The 21,969-nt window shown below is 43.8% G+C and overlaps 1 protein-coding gene, 1 long non-coding RNA gene and 1 other non-coding gene across 10 annotated transcripts in view; 2 read left to right on the top strand and 1 right to left on the bottom strand.

Annotated features, from left to right (window-relative positions):
* FGF13 (fibroblast growth factor 13) overlaps positions 1 to 21,969 on the top strand; it is a 495,908-nt gene that overhangs the window by 467,720 nt on the left and 6,219 nt on the right. The window lies entirely within an intron of this gene.
* LOC102158351 (uncharacterized) overlaps positions 11,611 to 21,969 on the bottom strand; it is a 758,918-nt gene continuing 748,559 nt past the window's right edge. Inside the window, exons 11-12 of the long non-coding RNA XR_014835884.1 lie at positions 15,028 to 15,918; positions 11,611 to 13,914 (exon numbers count right to left, since the gene is read on the bottom strand). This is a non-coding gene — a long non-coding RNA (uncharacterized LOC102158351). The remainder of the gene's footprint in view (positions 13,915 to 15,027; positions 15,919 to 21,969) is intronic.
* Positions 16,046 to 16,138, top strand: MIR9809 (microRNA mir-9809). Its single transcript, NR_128494.1, has one exon. It is a non-coding gene; the product is annotated as a microRNA mir-9809 (primary transcript).

The following is a 21,969-nucleotide window of genomic DNA, read 5'->3' as shown; positions in this document are numbered from 1 at the left end:
AATTCCAAGAGAAACATCGTTGAGGTGCTCTCTTCTCTTGAATAAACTTGCTGATTTTTTTTTTTCTTTCCATTAGTCCAGACTCTGGCTCTCAGAAATGGGAGAGAAGCTGGTCCTGTCCAAACTGGAGCTCCTTAGAAAGAATAGGTAGTTTAGAAAGCCTAAAGAAGGCTTTGGAGCAGATGATTAAAAAAAAAATGTGAAAGTCAAGAGCCTTCTGGAGCAAAGGGACCCTCCAACTATCATGTCTGTCAGCTGCCTGATGATGGCACCCAGCAAGGACTCAGTGACTGACAGAGTGTCTGCCCCGCAGCCCCGGCCTTCTCTGGGCCTCGAGAGAATGGGCGCTAACTAAGCCATTCCCTCCTTCTTAATGATTCTTCATTAGGACACCTTGTTTTTGTTTTTGTTTTAATTACTGAGTAGATTAGAAACAATTAGCAAATGGAAAACTGAAGAGGCCCTTGCTGCTTTTGGGGTTCAGGAGCAACTTTTGAACAGAATCAAAATGTCCCTTTCATCAGATGTGCCATTTTTACCTGAATGACATTTTCTTCCTCTATCGTGGATACCTGCCTTCTTCTATCTAAAAATGGAAATTTCCTGGACATGGATTCAGTCTGTGGCTTGCTGATTGCTGCAATTTATTTTTGGATAATGCTTTTTAGAAAGCATTATTTAGTAAGCTAATTTTCTCAGGCCGAACAATGTATATATTAAAATCATGATTCAAGCATAGTCCAAAGCCCTCTTTTAATTCAGCGAGAATATGGAACCGTATTGACTGCTACTGAGACAGTTTAATCATTCATTGTTAACTGGGAACATTTTCAATTTTATTGTACTTGTCATTGCCTATCGCTGTACTCTTGTGTAAAAAGAAACCGTTTTATAGGAAAAAATAATAAAATTAAAGGAACAATGGATCTGATTTTTGTCAATGCTCAGGAAGCAAATCATTCAATGCCAGGCCTCTAGAAATCAGGAATGTCATTAGGACCTCATGAATTTCAACTTTACTAATGTGGAATTTTTTGTATTTATCACATGGTCTTGGATGAGGCTTTATGTAAATGCAAATTTCCTCATTTCTTATACTGAAGCTTTGTTGGCTTGCATTTTTATCCTACCTCCTCCAAAGAGAAGCAAAACTTGGTTAACTTGCAAGTTAGAATTTTTTTTATTGAGGATTTTTGTGTTTTCTTTTTCCCAAAGACTACGGTGATGAAGGTTGGAATCGCCTGGTGAAATGTGCATCACGTTGAAAGAAATCACGTGTAGTGAGAGAGATTTTGTCATGAACATTTTCACAGCTTGATGCGCTTTCTCATTATATCCCAATTATCAAATCAAGTACAATGAAACCATTCCTATAGAATGAAACCCATGAAAATGGCCAAGTGCCTGTGAAACTGAATAAAGAAATAGTCATCTATTCCTATACCTTCACTTCACCTGCTCCAGCAATTCTTTTCCCCTCTCATTTATTTTTACTAAAGTAATCATAGGCAGATCAGTTAAACTATCTAATATTATCAGTGGAAACAGAAGACTGTGTGAGGAATAAGGAAAATCTCCCAACAGAGCCCTGCTGCCTCCTAGATGCCCCGGTATAGACAACATCTAATACAACGAGGAGATGCGGCAGCAGTAGCATCAGCAGACTTCATTCATCCCCACTGGAGCACCGAAGTGCCAAGTGGACTCCCCATTAGAGCTTAGAAAGCTAGAGCCACCCTTAGTCATAGTTCTCTCTGTAAAGAAAGACAATCACAGTTTAGATTTACCGAAGAGGTACAGAGCAGCTCATTATTCCGCATCCGCAAGTGCCAATTGTACAGGAGCATGGAGCATCTAAAAGGGTGGGATCTGAGGGTTATACTGCTTCTAAGGACCTTCCCCAAGCTCTTATTTACTCAGTGTGCAGCAGAGACAGCCGTGATGGGAATCGGGGGAAGGAGGGGAAAGGACGTATACCAGCCCAGCAACCATGTCGTTTGGGTCACCCGCTCTCCATTTACCAGCTCTAACACCTCCAGTGAATGAGTAGTAGAGATAATAGCCTTCTGGAAAGACAACACAGGGTATATTTTTGAAAGGGAGCAGAACTCCCCAAGTGTGTTTCTGTTGGGCCTTTGGACTCTGTAAGATGGTGTTTGGTGCAGAAATTATTCTTCCTAGTGATATGTTTGTTAGGTGAATACTAACGTGAGCGTGTTTTCCGTATGTAACTCCTCTAAATAAAATAAATTTCGAATCATGTATGCTAAACGTGAAAATTATCTTCCATAGACAGAGTGGCATTCAAATAAAATGTATTCCACAGAGTACTTCTGGGAAGGGCACTCCAAATCATAGGCTTGCCTCGCTAGACAAGGTGTAGATATTTAAACAAAATATACAGGTGGATTAAAGAAAGACTATGAGGCTGCCAGCACTTATTTGCAACCCACGGGATTTTCAGGGAAGGCTAACTTATTTCTCCTAAAGGAGTGGGTTCAAACAGTGATTTCCTTTTGCAAATTAAATTGGAAATCCAGTTAAATTTTATTTCCCCTGACCAATGGTGGTTTAATAACCTTCGTGATACCTTTGTTTAGACATGAGTGCTCCAGACATGCATCAAAATTAGCAAAAGTACACGGCTAATGGAAACAAGAAGAATGTTTAAGATTATAATGTTCGTTTTACATTTAATTTTTCAAAAATCACACTATGGAATGTTTTTCGTTCATTGATTTAGAAGGTATTAATGTGATGGTGAAGATCTGTCATTCATTTTTTTTTCCAAGCCATTACTCACGTCCTTCACATCTCAGAAGGATTAGGAAGATAAGAAGACCAACTTTCCGGATTATGTAAGATTGATAGAAAAAGCAAGCTGGTTTTTCACCATTGGTTTAAGACCCTATGTTTTGACTTATATCATTGAAGTGTGATGTGGGCCAATTTCTTTCAGTTTGAGGTCTTTGTCATAATATGCGGGAGACGAGAGCTTACACTTTTAAAAAAATGACTTCCTCTTTAAAGACAGTTATCCAAAAAAAACAAAAACAAAAACCAAGCTGTAATCCCTTAACTTGTAAGTGAGAAAGGTCAATATCATTCTTTCTATTATATAAATCATGAAACACAAGGTTCAAAGCATTTGCCAGACTTTAAGAATCTTTTTAAAACATTTTTATTGGAGCGTAGGCGATTTACAACATTGTGTTAGTTTCAGGTGTACAGCAAGGTGAATCAGTTATACCATACATATCCTCTCTTTTTCAGATTCTTTTCCCATCTAGGTTGTTATAGGATATTGAGCAGAGTTCCCTGTGCTGTACAGTAGGTCCTTGTTAGTTATCTATTCTATATATAGTAGTGTATATATGTCAGTCCCAAATTCCTAATTTGTCCCTTCCCTCTCATGTTTCCCCCTTGGCAACCATACATTTGACTTGGAGATCTGTGAGGCTAGTTCTGGTCTGCAAATAAATTCATTTGTATCCTTTTGTTTTCAGATTCCACATGTAGGTGATATCATATGGTGTTTGTCTTTCACTGTCTGACTGACTAACTTCACTTACTATGATAGTTTCTGGGTCCATCCATGTTGCTGCAGATGGCATTATCTCGTTCTTTTTTATGGCTCAGTAATATTCCATTGTATATATGTACCACATCTTCTTTATCCATTCCTATGTTGATGAAGATGTAGGTGGCTTCTATGTCTTGGCTGTTGTAAATGGTGCTTCAACAAACATTGGGGTGCATGTATCTTTTCAAATTACGGTTTTCTCTGGATCTATGCCCAGGAGTGGGACTGTTGGATCATATGGTAGCTCTATTGGTGATAGAGCCAAAGGCTCCTCCCCACCAGAACTCTGGACCTCCATAAACTTCTCCAGAGACTTGAAGGAGCAAACATTTTTCAGACAAGCTGAAAAGTTCTTTTCTGTAATACTGTATAAGAATAATGGTTCTTCTGTACCAGTCAATTGAATTCAAATTTGTCATAATTGTAACTTTTGAGTTATCTACCTAGCCACAATAAATCGAAAAGGACATCGAATAATTGGATTAGCTGGTTCTTTTCATTTCAGTAGCCATACAAAAGGAAACGAGGTTTTAAGGATTTGTTTCCCGCCTGTGCTGTGCAGCCTAGCTGATAGCTGTTGCTGTGATGGCAATTTCTGTTAGTAATTGCTAGTTGTATTTGCTCACACCTTTCTTTAAAGGCAACTTGTCTATTTTGACAGGTTCACATTTTTTGCTCATTCTGAACATTACTTGGGAAAATTACTTGAGTGCAGAAAATTTATTTTTCCTTCTCTCTTAGAAAAACATCCCTCCCTTCTGAACACAAATATTGTAGCCTGGTAAAATCTAACTGCTCAGCGTCCCCAGCTGGCTTTGTCTCAGTGAGGTCTTGCAGTTACAAATGGAATTTCTTTCACAGTCTCCACTTTCCTGCTGATCCTCAAGAAAAATCAACCAACCAGTTAAGCATAATAAATATTTCACTCTCAACTTGGTCAGAATGACCTTCAAAATCTGAAGCCAATGAGTAAGGCAAGATCTTCATTAGAATCTTCTTCTGTCTTATATAGTCATTGAAGAAGAAACAGAATCATCAAAAACCTATAATAATCAAACATTTCAGGTAGTGATTTTTGGCACCAGCGCAGGAATCATATTGGGGGTTGGTTATTTCTTCCAACAGATGGAATACTGGAAGATAAACTGAATTTCTATAGTGAGTTACCAGAGTAATGCCCAGTCAACAGTAAAAGATGTGGTTTCTTTAAGCATATAGCCACAGCCATAAAGGGGACATTTGAGATGATAAAAAGTAGGCAGTGTCATTTCAGCATCACCTGTGATATATATCATTGTATGACATTGGGTTGAAATTTTTTAATATTTTCAGAGAGCCTGTATATACCCATGTGACTCGAGTGAAAGCTCCTAGTGTGGACTTTTTAGGGGTAAAGGCAAATGTCCATCTTTAAATGCTTACTCTGGTATGAAGTCAGTGATTGCTGGAGATAAATTTGTGTTTGGTTCTCCTAAGATCATTGAAGCATATGGAGTGCTTAATGTTATTTTAATCGTCATGCAGTCGCATAGACACCTAATCTGTAAGTTATTTTAATGGGTTGTGTTTGATTCATAATGAATGCAACCCTTGGGGAGCCAAAAGAAAACCAAAAGATTCCGCTAAATCTCTTCATTCATTTCCAAGAATCTAGTACAGTATCCTGCCCATAGGCCATCAATTAACATGTGCCAATTAATTAGCTTTGTCTTTCCGAAGACGGATTTCCTCTAATTCCTAAAGCACAAGGCTTCCTTCAAGGAGAACAATATAAGGAAATAATTTTACTGATACTTGGGAATTGAACTCAGAGTGGCTTCCAAGATTCCTTACACCCGCCTCAGTACTCAGCTTGCCACATGTAATTGCACGTCTCTCCTGCTTCTTTAACCAGACCGTACAATTCAAAAGAGAGGAAAGCAGCTTCGTCTCGTCCACTGCTGTATCCCCAGTGCTTAGCTTAGTCTCAACTTTTCCTGCATGTGGTAGGTGTTCAGTAAATGATGGCTGAATGAATGAATGAAGTAGCCTGGTATCAAAGGTACTGAATGACTCCCATGTGCCAATGAGCGTTTTCAGTTACACCCCTAAAACACAAGGTTAGCATAGCAACATATGTGCTATGAACAAATGCAAAGCATTAACTTAGCAGGTGAGCTCCAAATAGTAACCTCAGGTTGGATGCAACTTAATAATTACACTTAAATGATAATTACAGATCCTTTGATTGCATACCAAATAATTCTCCTTGCACCATCATTCGGTACTAAAATCTGCTTAGGGTAGCAGCCCCTAAAAGGCACTCTCCCTCTTAGTAACTATCACTGCCACAGATTAACCCAAGTAACTCCTTCTTAGCACATCCTAACCCTCTCTCTTTTCACGTTTTCTACCTGCTGTTGATTGTCTCACCAAATTATACGCCTAGTCTCAGCTTGTACTAATCAGCTTTGGCTGATTAGTAAGATCTTGAATAAATGTATTTCTTATTCTGGTTTTTTTTTTTTTGGTCTTTTTTAGGGCCAGGGCTGCACCTGCGGCACATGGAGGTTCCCAGGCTAGGGGTTGAATGGGAGCTGCAGCTGCCGGCCTACACCACAGCCACACAGCAACACAGGATCTGAGCCTCGTGTTCGACCTACACTACAGCTCAAGGCAACGCAGGATCCTTAATCCACTGAGCGAGGTCAGGAATTGAACCTGCGACCTCATGGATGCTAGTCAGATTCGTTTCTGCTGAGCCACGATGGGAACTCCTCTTGTTCCTTTTTTGTCTATAGTCCTTCTACTCCTTTCATAATGGCTTCCTGTAGCATACAGATTTCCATCCATCCATCCATCCATCCAAACAAGAATCCACTGATTGCCTGATGCTTGGCCAATACCTCCCCTACCTTCTCTGAGCTTAGAGTCAAATGGAAGAAACAGACTTTGAACTATTGATTACACTCAGGTGCCCACTCAAATTCCCCTTTTTATTAGTCCCTAACCACTACCAGATGAAGACACCATGAACAGACCGCTGTTGCAGAGCAGCATTGAACATTTTTTGTCGTTTGTTTTTTTTTGTTTGTTTTTATGGCCACAACCCGTGGCATAAGTTCCCAGGCCAGCGACTGAATCCTAGCCGCAGCAACACGGGATCCTTTAACCCACTGCACCAGGCTGGGGATTGAACCCGCACCTTCACAGCCATCCCCGCTGCTGCAGTTGGATTCCTAATCCAACACGCCACTGCGGGAACTCCCTTGAACGGTATTTTTAGATGTGGGCATGAACACAACACCAAGAAAGGCCTAGGAGCTAGGATGTAGCCCAGGGGGTGCACTAGAAGGAGATGCGATTTGAGTAGTCACTCTCCAAATTAAGCTCTTGGAACTCATTGCCTGGCAACAAGAGAAGCGGCTTCACTCCTCAAAAGCTGAGAAAGAGCAGAGGAGTGGAGGAACAGCTCCAGAGAAATCCCCCAGGGATTTCTTAGCCGGATGTGTACAAACCATTGCTTCGGTTCTTGAAGGGAAATGACCCTCACCTCTCCTCTAAGGACAGAAAGAAAGACAGGCACCCCCCCCCCCACCCCCGCAAAAGGACTTCACAGAATTGTAGTACCTGTCACCCTCCCAACCTCCACCCCCCACCCCCCCCTCCATTTTTAGAACCCAACGCCTACACCATCCACCCTGAAGCGGATTCGATGCTGTCTGCAGGCACGAATTGATTGGCAGCCCTGGTCTGGTTTGTACATGCAAGTGATACAACTTTGCGAGCGGCCATGCCCGCCCCGAAGTTTTATTCAGACACAAAGTAATTGTGCTGTATGTGAATGCCAGTGGCCTACAGTAGTGCCATTCGTTCCTTGATTTAGAACACTTGCTTCAGCAATTTGGGGGAGGGGATAGAGCATTTTTGTAAAAAAGTGAAGCCTAGTTGATTTACAATATTGTGTTCATGTCAGCTCTACAGCCAAGGGATTCAGAGATGTGTATATATAAAACTATGTATATATTTCTGATTCTTTTCCATTATAGGTTATTCCAAGATATTCCATATAGCTCCTTGTGCTATATAGTAAATCCTTGTTTATTTTATAGATGGGAGGACATCTGTTAATTCCACACTCCCAGTTTATCCCCTCCGCTCCCTTTTCCGAAAGGGGAGAGAGAGAGGGGAAGGGATAAATTGGGGAAAATCTACTCCTTATTATGGGCTGGGCGGCCCTTTGCCAGTTGTAACCTATTTAATCTTCCCAGCAGCCCTATGAAGAAAGTATTGTTATTTTCTCGATTTTAATGATGAGGAAACGAAGGCCAGAGGTTACAGTGCTTGCCCGAAGTTCCGCAGTTCGACAGACCTGGGTTCTAATTCATGCTCTGCCACTGTCTGACTTTAAAATCTCTTCTCTAAACCAATGTGCAAAGTTGCCTTAATATAGAGCAAAACTTGAAGCAGCAAAGATCAGAAAGCACAGCAGTTCTGGGCAGCTCTTTGCCCTTCGCCTTTAGTTAGGATTGTTTATTCCCTCTGCCTTTCCCCAGCGTGCCAAGATCAACAAGCCTAGACATTTGATTGAAGTGAGCAGATCTTAAAAACCGGTTTTCATGAAAAGAATAGCTAGTGGCCTCATGGGCTTCTTGCTTTCCTCTGTTTTATAAGGGTCCAGCATCTAGTCCATTCGTTTATATCCAAAAGGGACTATCTCACAGGGAAGACAGCCAAACATCTTCATTACGCCGAGATCAGCGCCCTGAGCCTCTGCTACTGGCAAAACCATCCCAGGCATTTGGTTAGATAAAGTTACTTCTGAGTCCACTTATTAGCAAGGCACATGGCAGTGAAGTCCTGGTGTCCCCGCTTGCCTCACACAGTCACGATCCTCTGGTAAGATCGTCCAGTGAGTGGCAGAGCAGTATGGTTTGCATTTATTGCTGTTGACAGATTTACATGTCTATTTATGCAAAGCACATTCACGATTTAAACCAGTCTTTTTTCTTTCTCCTTCACTATGCTTCCTTGCAAATTATTCCTTCCTCTAAGCAACATCTAAATGGTGGCACTCAAGTGGTTTTTCTACCCCATTGTTCTTAATTAGCAAGGCGTGGCATTTCTTTATTCTTTAAGATCCTTCTTGCTAAAACAACAACAACAACAACAACAACAACACCTCATCTTTGTTCTGGTAAATTGAAGACAGAATGTGGTCCCTGACAAGGAAATGAGATGGGAACCCTTCTACCCTGCATCCGTTTATAGCCCAAGATGCCTGTGCTCTACGAAGGGCCATTTAACCCAGAGTCCCATCAGGTTTTAAGCCTGGCTAAACTGCTCTTGATATTTTAGTGTTTTAATCTTTATTTAATGTATTTTAATGAAATCATCACAAATAATAGCACCTTCTTGGGAAAGACATAGTCTTCATTTATTCTTTTGTTCAGTACAATGAACTGACATTTCTAATATGTTGAGGAGAAGATTGCGCTTTCATATATTACGGAGATAAGCGCTTGAAATTTACTAGCCATCAGGATGTGCTGCTTTCAATGATTAATTACCTGTTGGCATACTTTTCAAAGGTATTGTTCTCTTTAGCTATTTTCTTTCATCTTGACCCACCCCCTTTTTATGAATAGCCTTTCATGTATAGCTCAAAAGAGTGTGAGTAAAGGTTTATTTTGTTTCTTCGGGCAGAGATGCTGGTTTATAATTGCAATGCAGTCCATAACCACTTTCAAAATGAAAACCCCGAGAGCTGTATCTCAAAGGAGCCGAAATAGCATTTAATGAAAAGTCTAATTCTTTAATACTTAGCCAGAGACCTTAATAATCTAGAATACTTTGTCCCTTCAATTTATCAGGCCACCAGAATTCATCCATCTATTTATTCGGCAAATTTTTATGGTGTGGATATGGAGCTCGAGGCGCTGTTCCAAGGGCTAGAATACAACAATGAACAAAACATAGCCCCTGGAATTGTCGTGGTGGCACAGTGGGTTAAGAATCTGACTGCAGCACCTCGGGTCACTGTAGAGGTTCAGGTTGGGTTCAATCCCCAGCCCAGGATCTTCCATATACCGTTGGGTACGACCATAAAATTAACAAAACAAACAAACCACAATCCCTGTCTTCATGGAGCATATGTTCTAGAGGGGCTAGACAAACAGTAGATATAAACAAACGAATACATAATTTGCTTTGGAGACTAAATAAGCAGGGTTGGCGAATGGGATGTGCTGAGAGACAGCTTTCATACAGGGCGGTCAAAGAAAGCCTCGCTGTGAAGGTGGCAGCTGATGAACAAGAAGGAAGGGCACAGGTGGGCCTCTGGAGGAAAACAACTCTAGTCAGAGACGTCAGCCAATTCAAAGACCCTTAAGTGACAATATGGGTGGCATGTTCAGGGACAATCTAGGAAGCCAGTGTGCCTGACACAGTCGGGACGGTGGGGGGCGGGGGCGGAAGAGCAAGGCAGAGACGAGAACAGAGACAGACCCGGGATTGGATAACATAGGAGCTGAGGGTCCAAGGCGAGGACTTTGCTCTGGACTCTAAGGGAGAAGGGAAGCCCTTGGAGGGTGTCACGTAGAGGAGCAGACATGATTTGCCTTATGTTGTAAATGAATGTTTTACTTCCATTGTGGCTTCTATGGCACTAGTGGCCAGCTACCACAGCCAGCAAGGGGCTGCTGTCAAGGAGTCCATGATCTCCCCCAGCCCTCATGGACTTTGTTCCTCAGAGACAGAAGGAACATTAACCTGTAACCGCATGGGCATGTATGTGCTCCGGGGTGCGCGACGCAATTGGCAAGAAGGTGTAATCAGCCCAGGCCATCCCATCCATAGTGCAAGGAGAAAAAATGAGTACATTCCTTTAACTCAGGGCAGGGGAAAAAAAAGAAAACCTCCCACTGAAGTGAGTCAGAGCATTTCCATAAAGGAAAGTAAGCATATCATGCCTTAAAAGATGGTTCCGTGGCCTCAAGGAAGTAATGCACCTTCCTAAGCACCTAATTTACGACCAGGCTGTGACTCAGGCTCAGAGAAAATTGAACGTATTATTGCTCACTCAGAATACAGTAAGCAGCTGCGGGTAAATATTGAGACGATTTAGAAGAACAGAGAGTTAACGCTGCTAAGACTCTGCGCCGTGTATGTCTGCTCTTTAGTGACTGGTTGCTGTATACACACCCATTTCTGCTTTCTCATTGGAGTCGCGCACACAATTTGACGTGTTTGCGCAAAGTTAAGCACCAAAGTTTGGATGGCTTCACATCTATTTAATTTGTCTCCTGTTTCTTTCTACTGCTGGAAAATTAGCCAAGTCCCTGACAACTGGGCCTGGCCTATGGAGCCACCCCCAAAGCTCTGAGGTTTGAAATTCTTAGTATTTACTCAAAGTAGTATTCGGACTGTCCTGTATTCTGGACACTTAGCTTACAGCTCCCCTGTTCATGCCATTTCCCTGTGATTTTCAGCAAATATCTGGCTTCTGTAAACATTCTTCCAATAGATCAGAATTGCAGAAAGTATAACTTCAACCATACGAGTGTGTGTTTAAAGCGTATTGTTGCTGGTGATGCTCTTACTGGTAACCTCATCATGCAGGAAGGCGGTTTAACAGTGGCACCTTATTATATCAGTATATGGTGTATGGTATCACTTGTGGTGAGTTATGGTGATTAAATTGGCTCGGTTTGGCCAGTGCTAGAATGTACAAGTTATATGTTCCTTTAGGTAATGTCACAGTGGCAACTTTGATCATTCTGGAGTAATTCTGAAGGATTTGTTTTGGGCTTTCAACATAAGCTATAAGCATTCTCATCCATACCTTGACCTGGGAGAGTCACAGTTTTTCAGAGATGGGTAAATGCTTAGCTGCTGCTGGTAACAATAGAACACAACTGTAACAGGTGAGGTTACCCATGAATCCTTTTCCAGTGGAATAAATGCTCCGTCGCGTTATCGTAGCAGGGAAGATGTTTGCCCACAGGAGCTCTTCATCGTGCTTGGCTGCTGTAGACTAGAGAACGCAGTTTCTTTTTCTTTTTCTTTTTTTTAAAAATTAAAGCATAGTTGATTTACAATGTTGTGCCATTTTTTTGCTGGATAGCATAGTGCCCCAGTCATATATTCTTTTTCTCATACTCTCTTCCATCACGGTCTCTCCCAGGAGATTGGAGAGAGTTCCCTGTGCTGTACAGCAGGACCTCGTTGCTTGTCCATTCTCAATGGCATAGTTTGCATCTACCAACCCCAAACTCCCAGCCCATCCCGCTCCCTCCCTGCTCCCCCTTGGCAACCACAAGTCTGTTCTCCATGTCTGTGAGTCTGTTTCTGGAGAACGCCGTTTCGCTCTGTTGTCTGTCGCTGTAAGAAGACACTGGGGCATCGCACGAGTTGTGGCTGCGGCTCGGGAAGTGCTCTTTGGACCACTGTTTGGGGACAGTGACTGTTCTTCCCAACGCGCTAACACACCACGAGTGTCAGCACCTAGTTTGGGGAAAACAGTGCCCATGAGCAGCCCTCAAAAAAAATCTTTGTTGTCTTGAAGGAGTATAATCCCTATAAAATGGTATTTTAAATAATCGGTCTTCCTAAGTTAGCCAGAGATGACGCTGCACATTCTGCAAAGTAATAAACATTATATAAAGATGTTGCGCAGAGAAGCTCTGACTCACCGGGAGAATCATACATTGTGATTCTGTCCACAGATCAATTCCTTTCCGGGGCCAGACTCTTTTACCTGCTTTACCTAGTGAACAGGAGAAGAGTGGCTAGGCTCGTGTGAAAGTGTTTCGTGTGGTATGAAGCAGCTCATGTCGCTGAGGGTCTCCTCTCTTTTCCTGAACAACTGGCATTTGAGAGCCAACCGGAGAACCATGGGGGGCTTTCTCCCGTAGTGGGCTTCTGAGCCGAGAGAAAATGGACCCATGACAGGGCCGAAATGGATGTTGAACCCACACGCCGTCTCCCTGGAGACAGAACCTGGGCGGAGAAGGGGAAGGACGTACATCCTTTGCCTGCCCATCATCACTTTTCTGTCAACTGACTATTTAGTAGGAAGTCCGTATTTAACCGGTTCTGCCCGAAGCCAAGGGAGAGCGTTTAATTCTGAGGACCGCGATCCCCCAAAGGACTGTCTCCTTCTCGTTCTCTTGGGAAAGGAATGTGGTTTACATCCTCCTGATGCCGGGGGATACAGGAGGCACCAGCACGTGGCACCCCCAAATTCGTTCTAAAAAAAGAAGCCGTCCAACGGCTGATGTGATTCACAAGGAGATGGTGCAGCTTATGCCTTGGTGATACGATGTATCATGTCCCAGTCCCTTAGAAGAACCTGCATATGGAATCGATCGGAGCCACGAAACAAAATACAAATGTATTGTGGCCATTTAACGTTTTAGCCCCTCGATTATATTTAAAGGAATATATACAGCACCTTCGCCAGTATAGATTTTTCATCACCAGCCATCTGGTAAAAATTAGTAGGAGATAAATAATGTAGCTTCCTTCTGTTCAGATACAATTTCATCACCCTCTTCCTTGATGCCGTGAAAAGTCTTCAGAAATAATCAGTGGTAAAGTGCTTTTGCATTCCAGCCGAAGCTGAGCCTGGAGGTTCCCGACATGCTGACGTTTGACTCGTTTTCCTCGGTGAAAGGAAGAGGTGCTGATTGTGAGCAAGTGGCCCCCAGAGAAGTGCGTCGTTGGTGGCAGCCCCTGCACAGACGCACCACCTGCTAAATCACCATGACATGAGGCAGCTCGGATGTTCAAGAAGCACAAGGCATTGGTTTGAATTTTAAAAAATAGGAATTTTAAAAAACAGGAATTTTAAAAAATTTTAAAAAAGGAATGATGCCCCTCTTCTCTGTGGCTTTGCTGGTTCGATCCCCGACCCAACACAGTGGGTTACGGATCCAGTGTTGCCACCGCTGTGGCACAGGTCACAGCTACAGGTTGAATTCGATCCTTGGCCCCGGGAATGTCCATATGCCCCAGGTCAGCCAAAAAAGGCAAAAATAGATAAATAAATTTTAAAAGAAGAAGAAGAATGCAGAGCCTAAGAAAGAAACCTAGGAGAAATTAGTTACCGACTCCAGGGGTGTGACCCAGTGATTCTCTCCACTCACAGTGACTCACCCAGCCTCCGAAGCACACTCGTGGCTTCCGAGATGCTTTTCCATTCGTAACAAGGATCTCCGCTCCTCGCGGTCCTGGCCGTCTTTCTCCAATCTGGCTTGAGTTGAGGGGGGATTTTCTGCTCCAGTTGTAGGAGCACATGTGCAGGATGATAGAAGGCCTTGAACACAAGGCCAAGGAGTTTGGATTTCATCCTGTAGGCAGCAGGGAGCCATTAAAAGATTTTGAACAGGAGGAATGTAAAAAATGGGACTTGATTTGGATGTGTGTTTAGTATAAAAGTGCAATGATAAGATATATTAAGGGAGTGTTATGGTTCTGTTCACAGCATGAATATAACTGGAGAATTCATCTCTACTAGCTGTGTCTAGTTCAGCTTTTACAGCATGCAAATTTTCAGGGCCAGCTGTAAGCGCTTGATGGTAAAAGAACAAAATAAGAATTGATAATGTGACTATATAATTGTGAAGAGAGGGATTTTAGGGATCAGGATCACTGGTAACACAGAATAATCCTCATTCTAAAGGGTGACTGTAGAAGTATTTGTTTTTTTGTTTGAGTTCTTTGAAATCACGTCTATGCTATATAATTACCTTAAGTCTTAAGTGTTCCCTGCAGGAATAATTTACGTATTTTGCCTTCTCATGCAAATGTCTTAACAGTCTATGCTGTTGAAAATGAAAGCTGAAAATTATGCCAAATAGATCATGGTTGTGCAAAGCTTATGAAGTATTAATCATTTTTATATATTCTCATAGTTGATATTAGATTCTTGCATTGTGTTTTCAACGATGGTAATACTTAGGTAACAAACATTTGAAAATTTAAATTGCATATTTTGATAAAGAACTGTAATTTGCCCATTTCAAAATTGAATGTCATCAAAACCCTTTTAAAGAATTAATCTAAAAATGGTGCAGTATTTCAGGAAATGCAGAACAGACCAAATTTAATTAAACGAACGAAGCTCCTGAAAGCTCATTTGTGAATTGTAGCTGGATACTTGGGCTAAACACCTGCTGTAAAGCCTTGTGTTTTTGGCATTCAGGCTTCACTGCAGTGGTTTCTTCATAATATCAGGCGATGGGTAGAAGAAACGGCTCGCAGGTGAGGACAGTTGGGCCATAAATAGAGAACCGCTGTCCTACTGCTACATAGCGACACATGAGCTCATGGAACATAGAATTCGCTTTATGACGGCAACATCTGCATTTCAAGTGTCCTGTTGGAATGAACTTTGCCCTAATCCTGAGTTTCTCAAAAGACCTGGATTTCCTTTTTTCTGTTCTCTTCGGACATGGATGTACCTCGCATGTAGGAAGATCCCCAGGAAGAAATAGGTTGCTTCCTTTATCAGTACAGGGACCGACGTCACAGAGGAACGCCCTGCCCTGGCTGGCTTCTCAGACTGTATCCGGGGGTCGGCGCCCCACGGGGATTGGGACGGGCGACCGCAGGAGAGACGCTTCCCACTGCCCCCCTCGTGCAGTGGGGACAGGGGCGGGCAGGCGGGGAAGGGCAGGCGGGTCTCCGAGGAGGATCGGGGAGAAGGGAAAGCATGGCCTTGACGGTCCCTGTGTTCGCGTGTCTGTCTGTCTGTCTGTCTGTCTCCAGGGCAAGCCCACGCACACGCAGGCGTCTGGGCAGGCTGATTTCTGTTTCTCCCTCCCCGTTACCCACCTCTGCACCGAAAGAGGCAGAAGTCTAGGTGAAAGCGCTCCGGGGCCGTCCCCTTAGACAACTCTGAGGGTAGGGGGGTCCCCGAAAAGAAGCCGCAAACGTTCCACGTGCTCAAGTTCAGTCAGGAGTCCTTTGCGGTGGCAGAACGGACTTGTCCTGGGTGAGCGGGAGACGTGTCCACGAGCGCTTGTGCTTGAGATCAGTGGGCAGCTGCCTGGCTTCCATCGAGGTGCAGGGGGCAGTGGGCAGGTTGGCGGCCTTGGCTTGAGTTAAAAGCCCTTCCTCCCCGCTGCAGGCCGGGTAGGGCTGCTGGGGCCTCGGCCTTGTGCAGCCCCGGAGATGTTTTCGAGACCAGGTTGCCTGAAAAGAAGGGCCTCGCACGAGTCAAGGCCAGCGACCTGCAAGAGGGTCCAGCTTCCTCTCGAAGGAGCCCCTTCCCTGCTCTAGCTCCGTCCTCTAACAGAAAGTCTTGACAGCCAGATTCCAGGGCAGCAATGACTCTGGTTTCATTTCTTCAACTGTGGAAAAAAAGAAAAAAAAAAAAAAAAGCTCTTGAGAGAGGAAAAAAAGCTCTACCAAATCCATTGTAATCATTATCTTTGTTATCATCCTCATTATTAAACTGTCCCCTATCTGTCACTTGAATGCCATAGCACTTTAAGCAGTTGCGGAAATTGTCAGACGTCTGCTTCAACATGAGGTATTATTCGACTTTTCAGGATTGTTGTTGTTAGTAGCCTATGTTATGAAAGTAGAACGAGCGAAACAGTGGTTCAGAACAAAAGAAAGGCGATAATGACGGCGTGCTTTGTGTGGCATAGTAATTAAAGGGAGACATGCAAATGTCGTTTGGCCCATTATTACCGGATTGTTTCACAGATCTCTTTAATATCATGTGGGTTCCCTGATACACATTACGATAATGCACATTTTAGAATCTTCGGATATTTTAAGCCCCAGATTAAAAGCTCGTGTATTGTCACCCTGGCAAAGGAGTCACCCCGGAAAGCAGCTCTCACCCATACACGTAACGTGTCATGGGAGCCTCTCTCTGAAACGGGAAGGTGCGTCTCTACTGTTTGTTTGCAATGACAACTGCTAGTTTTCAGGCCAGCTTCAGGTCGGGAGCGGGGTGGGAAGGGTGCATGTTGTCCCACACCCGGATGGATGGGAAGGCAAGGCAAGGACGCCTGTGGTGGGTGAGCACCTACCCAGACGCTGGCTGCTTTCTATCCCTCTGCAATTGTCCCCATGGGGACACGTGACACTCTTCTCCTCTTAGACCTGTGGGATCAGAGCCCAGGGGAACTTGCCCAAAGTCACAGAGCTGGAAAGTGGGAGAGCCGGGTTTGCACAGAGCTCTTTGGCGTTCAGAGAATGCAGGTGCCCCTTCAGGAGGGGGGGCTGATGAACCTTCAGTCACTGTTGGACCTGTGCGTTGAGAAGGGAATTGACGTCACAGCTCTTGTCTGCACGGTGACGACTGGGTGAAAAGGCACACTTGCGGTTGCGTTTCTGATGGACTGGCTTGTTAAGGGCTTCTTTCCTGTGGTTTTCTCTCCTGTGAGGTGGGAGAACTCCTCTCTCGGGCCGAGGGATGTAGGTCCGTTCTGAAGCTTGCACGGATTAAATCGGATGAGCATATACGCAGAGGGGCTCCCGCGGTGCTCAGCACACACACCGTGGGCTCTGGCCGAGTACTCGTTGAGAATGAACGCTTCCATCAGCGTCTTAAGTTACTGAATTGTCTCTGCGCACTCAGACTCGTGGTGACTGTGGGCAGCCTCCTTTCAAGGGGTTACAAGGAGAGTGGAAATGCGTAGAAAGAGGACTCAGTACAACCTCCTGTCCTCAGAAGTAATTTGCAGGTGTCACGTGATGTGGCCGTCGACTCGCCCTCTGCCACATCTTTGTCCTCCTTGGTTTATAGGTGAGGCCTGGGCACCTTGCTCTGGGATTCCAGGTTTTCTGGTTCACAGTGGAAGCTCACATTCGTGACTTCCTTCTGGGAAATCTCACTGGTTCCCTCCCTCGCAGGAGAAAAGATAAGACGTCTTCTTGGGAAGCCTTCGAAGAGGTGGACTCCTGGTTATTATAAGTGATGCTCTCCTACAGAGCCAGACCCTGTCAAGTCTAACGCAAGGGCTGGCTCTCCAACACAGATCTGAACTACCCCGCTTCACATCGCTGGCGGTATGAGGACATCCTATGCGCCTACCTTGGTGGGATTTGATTTTTAAGAGGCCCTCCCACCTTGCCAGGGTGTTTTCAATTGATCTACACAGAAAGAACCTTTCTCCTTTGCTTGACAGTTTGTTGGATGTCTAGGAAAAGTTTTCACAGTTTCCAGGCTCTGAATTTCTGGACAGGAGTTTGGAAGAGCTATTTTTAAAGATACAACATACTAAGCTTATTCTCTTGCTGACTACAAATTCTTCCGAAGTCATTCTCTTGCAGATAGATTTAGATCCTGCTCTGAAGTTACTACGCAGAAGAATCCTGCCACAGATTAGAAGGCATCACAGTGACAGGGCATAGTTGGCTAATGGTCACGGATTAATTCCAGTAACCAGCGGGAAGACAGGAAGTTTTATTTTGACAAATCGTATCTGATATTTGATTCCCCTTTCAAAACACATGGGCCAGCCCTGCTTATGAGAAAAGCCAATATCCCAAGGTAATCCACATCGTAGATAACGTTTTAGAGAGTTGCTCGCTTTAGAGAAGTATCTTCACTTGGGGGGAAAAAAATGGTTTCCCACAGATTTTTAACAGTAAGATTTAATCTAGTAAGATTTTTAAAAAATCTATGATGGCCACGTCTCTGTAACTTAGCTCTTGTAAAATGAACTCCATCTCCTGCTGCCTGATTGGAGTCCTGACCAATCGGTATTCTTCTGCAAGGCTTGGGGCCGACTAACACGGCCTTGGAGATACGTGGCTGGTCCCTCTTCTTCGTCACAAAGCTCAGCAAGTTACTTCCCCTTCCGAATGTATCTGCTGACCAGGTTCGGAGCTGAGGGACGTCTTTGGATCATGTAATTTTTTATCACAACCAAAATCTTCCCTCTCAGACTCTGTAAGGAATACATTGCTTTTGTTTTGACCCTGCTTTATTCTAGCTTACTTCAGTGTGTTCTATAAACAAATGGCTTTATCAAATTTGACAGCCCAAGTAATCCATTGCAGGAGACTGCTCTTCAGAAATTTGTGAAAATCTAGAACAAGGCACTGCAAATGTGCTCATATCTGCCTCCTCATTCTGGTTTAATTGGTTCACAAACTCACAAACATTTGTTTTTCCATTTTTGTTTGTGAAGAGTTGAGGATAAAAAGCAATTCCGTGGTGGCCTATTTTGTGGGCTCAACGTAAGGTAAATGAAAACGTCTATTAAATATCTTGGAAAATGAAAATGCTACCAAGAAATTTCACTATAACCGTATGAGGAAAAACAGTCCCATGTACATATTACTTTTTTTTTTTTTTGCCTACATTTGCATATGGAAGTTCCCAGGCCAAGGATCGAATCCAAGCTGCAGATAAATTCACTTTAAAAAACCGGAGCAGGGGAGTTCCCGCTGTGGCATAGCGGAAACAAATCCGACTGGTATCCATGAGGATTCAGGTTCGATCCCTGGCCATGCTTAGTGGGTTGGGCATCTGGCATTGCCATGAGCTATATAGTGTAGGTCAAAGATGCTGCTTGGATCCTGTGTTGCAATGGCTGTGGTGTAGGCCAGCGGCTACAGCTCTGATTGGACCCCTAGCCTGGGAACCTCCATATGCCATGGGTGCAGCCGTAAAAAACAAAAAATAAAAAAAATAAAAAAAAAAACTGGAGCAGGAGGAAAAGATGCTTAACCTTTCCCAATCTTAGCCAATGCCAGATCCTTAACCCATGGCCCTGTGCCCCAGCGGGAACTCCCCTTGTACATATTCTTAATTATCATTTGCATTTGTTTACAAACGGTTGCCAGTTAACACGCATACTTTGACGTCACTGCGTCGCGTGGTATTTCACGAAGCCCGGTTTTGAGCACGTCATTTCTTTAGTGCCGCTTCTTGACGCACTGCCATCTTCTCAGCCGCCTGCAGACCAACATGACAAACGGAGGGAAGCACAGCAGGTGTTTTTTTCTGGGAACCCGCTGGGAGAACACTAAACGCGGAGTGTAATTCAAGTGCTGTCCTAATTTTTGGCAGAATTTATCTCCTTCCATGTTAATAAAACACATATAGGCAGATCCTTTCTTTATAAATGGATTCCAGAGTGGAAAAGAGCCTTGAAAAGAAAAGAGAATTTATTTATCTTGCCTTGGGTTTCTGAGCATGTATTATCAGACACTATCCCGCATTTCATGTTCACGGAGCTTTACAATGTCCAGCGCTTCTTTCGCATTGATCATCTCAGTGGTTCCTCATCCAACAAACCTGGAAGGTCAGCGGGACTGGGGTCCCCCCCCCCCCCATTTTGCAGTCATCAAGCTAATAGACTTTAGTTGAAATGTGCTGCTATTTGTGGACCCAGAGACCAAGAGGGCATGTTTACTGCCTCTACCTGGGTTCCCAGGAAATCTCTTTATTCTTGCGGCTTAAGCATTGTTTTGTCTCCCCTCCCTCCCTCCCTCCCTCTTTTCCTCCCGCTCCAGTTTGTTAAATTGAATGTATCTGTAGGCGGCTTTCCTCCTTTTCATACTCTTTTCTGTCCCGGCCGGGCAGGTTCTGATTGGTCAGTCTCTCCTCTCAAACCACTGTTCACCCTCTGTCAGGTCTGTACGAGCTTGCTCCCAAGTCCTCTTCCTGCGATATTCCATTCTTCCCTTTATTTCATCAGCCGTGTATTGATCATTGACTCTAAGCCAGGTCTCATGCTAGGAGCTGCCCTCAAGTGTCCCACAGTCCAGAGGATATTTGAGTGAACAAGCCAAACTCTGTTTATCATGAATTAATAATTGTGTTTCGCTGCCGTGCACTGGGTAAGTATTGATTCTCCCCTCCCCTGCCCGTGCTTTGATCTTGGGAATAATGATGTTCATTCACATCAAATATACCCTGGGAGAGAACATCAAAGTCCTGAATATAATCATCAATCCTGGATTTGGAAATCACCGATAGCATGGAAGCTTATAGAGAGAATAGAGGGGGTTACAGTGTTCCCCCCCCCCATGGGTATGGTTTATATTTTAAAGTTCTATTTTGTTTGACTTCCTTTAACAGAAGTGAAAAAAAAATCTAGTTTTAATCTGCATGTTATTTTCATTAAGCTGGGGAATAACTGATGCACACCAGTCAGACCTGCTTGAATAACCTGCTAACTTTAAATCGGGAAAATTAATTGTCATCGGGACGTGGCTAAGGATTAGAAGAGTGACCCTTGCTCTTGGCAGTAATTGTTAAATTAATTGGATCGTCAGGCTACTGAAAATGTGGCCGGACGAGAGGAGGGGAAGAGAAGGAAGGGAGAGGATGAAGGGGAGAGAGAGATTAGTTATCATATGTTTATAGAACGTGCTGAAAAGAGGAAACCATGTTTTACTAGGTTTATTTTTAAAGTTTCTTGACTGCCCGCTCATTTATCTATAAATTGTTTTTCTGTGTTCTGTGATGCCGGTGAAAGTGGTACGTGTGAAGAGAAAAAAAGGTGTTGAGAAACATTCATCTCCACCAGGATTTGTGCCCTTGACATGGCATCTACACATGCGACAGCTTGTATTTCACGTTGAGGCTTTGTTCAACAGTCTAGGGTCTTAGTATTGCCATTTTATGTATGGACAACCTCAGGAGGCCCTGCTGCTCTCAAGATCCAAGGAAATCAGCTCAGCCCATTAAAAAAAAAAAAATTCCTTTTGTCTTCCAAGGAAACATTGACAATAGTCTCCGCAATCCTCTAAGCCTCCTGAGATATATAGGCTGACGTGAAACACTGCCCCCTATCGGCTGGTACCATAGCTGAAAATACAGAAGCAGGAGGCGAATGTATGGAAAATCTGCCATGAAGGCGAATGTTTGCCGAATGACTTTTTGAATCAGGAAGGCCATAGTGGCAGTGCATGTTGGTACTGTAGATGTGTTTAGGGCACTGAGATGACATACATGACATACAGATTTTTTTTGTTTTTTATTTTATTTTTAGCTCTCGCCTTTTTGGTTACAGCTACTGAGGATATAGCTACACATCATCTGCTGACTGACATGGTCCCCTTAGCTCCCTTCAGGGAAGCCACCATCACAGCCCCTGCTTCCTGTGACCTACCTGGCCTCAGCTCCAGGAGGCCAGAAAGATATCACATCCTTTCCATACTTTGCCCTTGGTGCCAGAGGCAACTCAAGGCACTGTTGCTTCTTTGGGCCCTAAAGAAAACAGCAGTTTACCCAGGTCCAGAGCCTTGGGTCTGGGACAAAGATGCTTTCTGGCACATCCTGGGATCTGGGGGGTATTTGCTTTTCTGACATTGCTGATTGCGCTCATGCCTTCTTCGCGTCCTTCTCCCAGTCTTTGTGGAGGTCCATTGCACCCCGAGAAGGGAGCTGACATCACCATTTGTAGCTGTAAGTGCACTCCAAGATG

The sequence above is a fragment of the Sus scrofa genome, chromosome X (genome assembly GCF_054392235.1).
Source record: "Sus scrofa isolate SSC_HxYL_T2T_F1_AM1 chromosome X, Sscrofa_HxYL_maternal_Yorkshire_Landrace_v2.0, whole genome shotgun sequence".
Classification (NCBI taxonomy): domain Eukaryota; kingdom Metazoa; phylum Chordata; class Mammalia; order Artiodactyla; family Suidae; genus Sus; species Sus scrofa.
The sequence above is the reverse complement of the archived record's forward strand: the minus strand, read 5'-3'. Positions and strand labels throughout refer to the sequence as shown.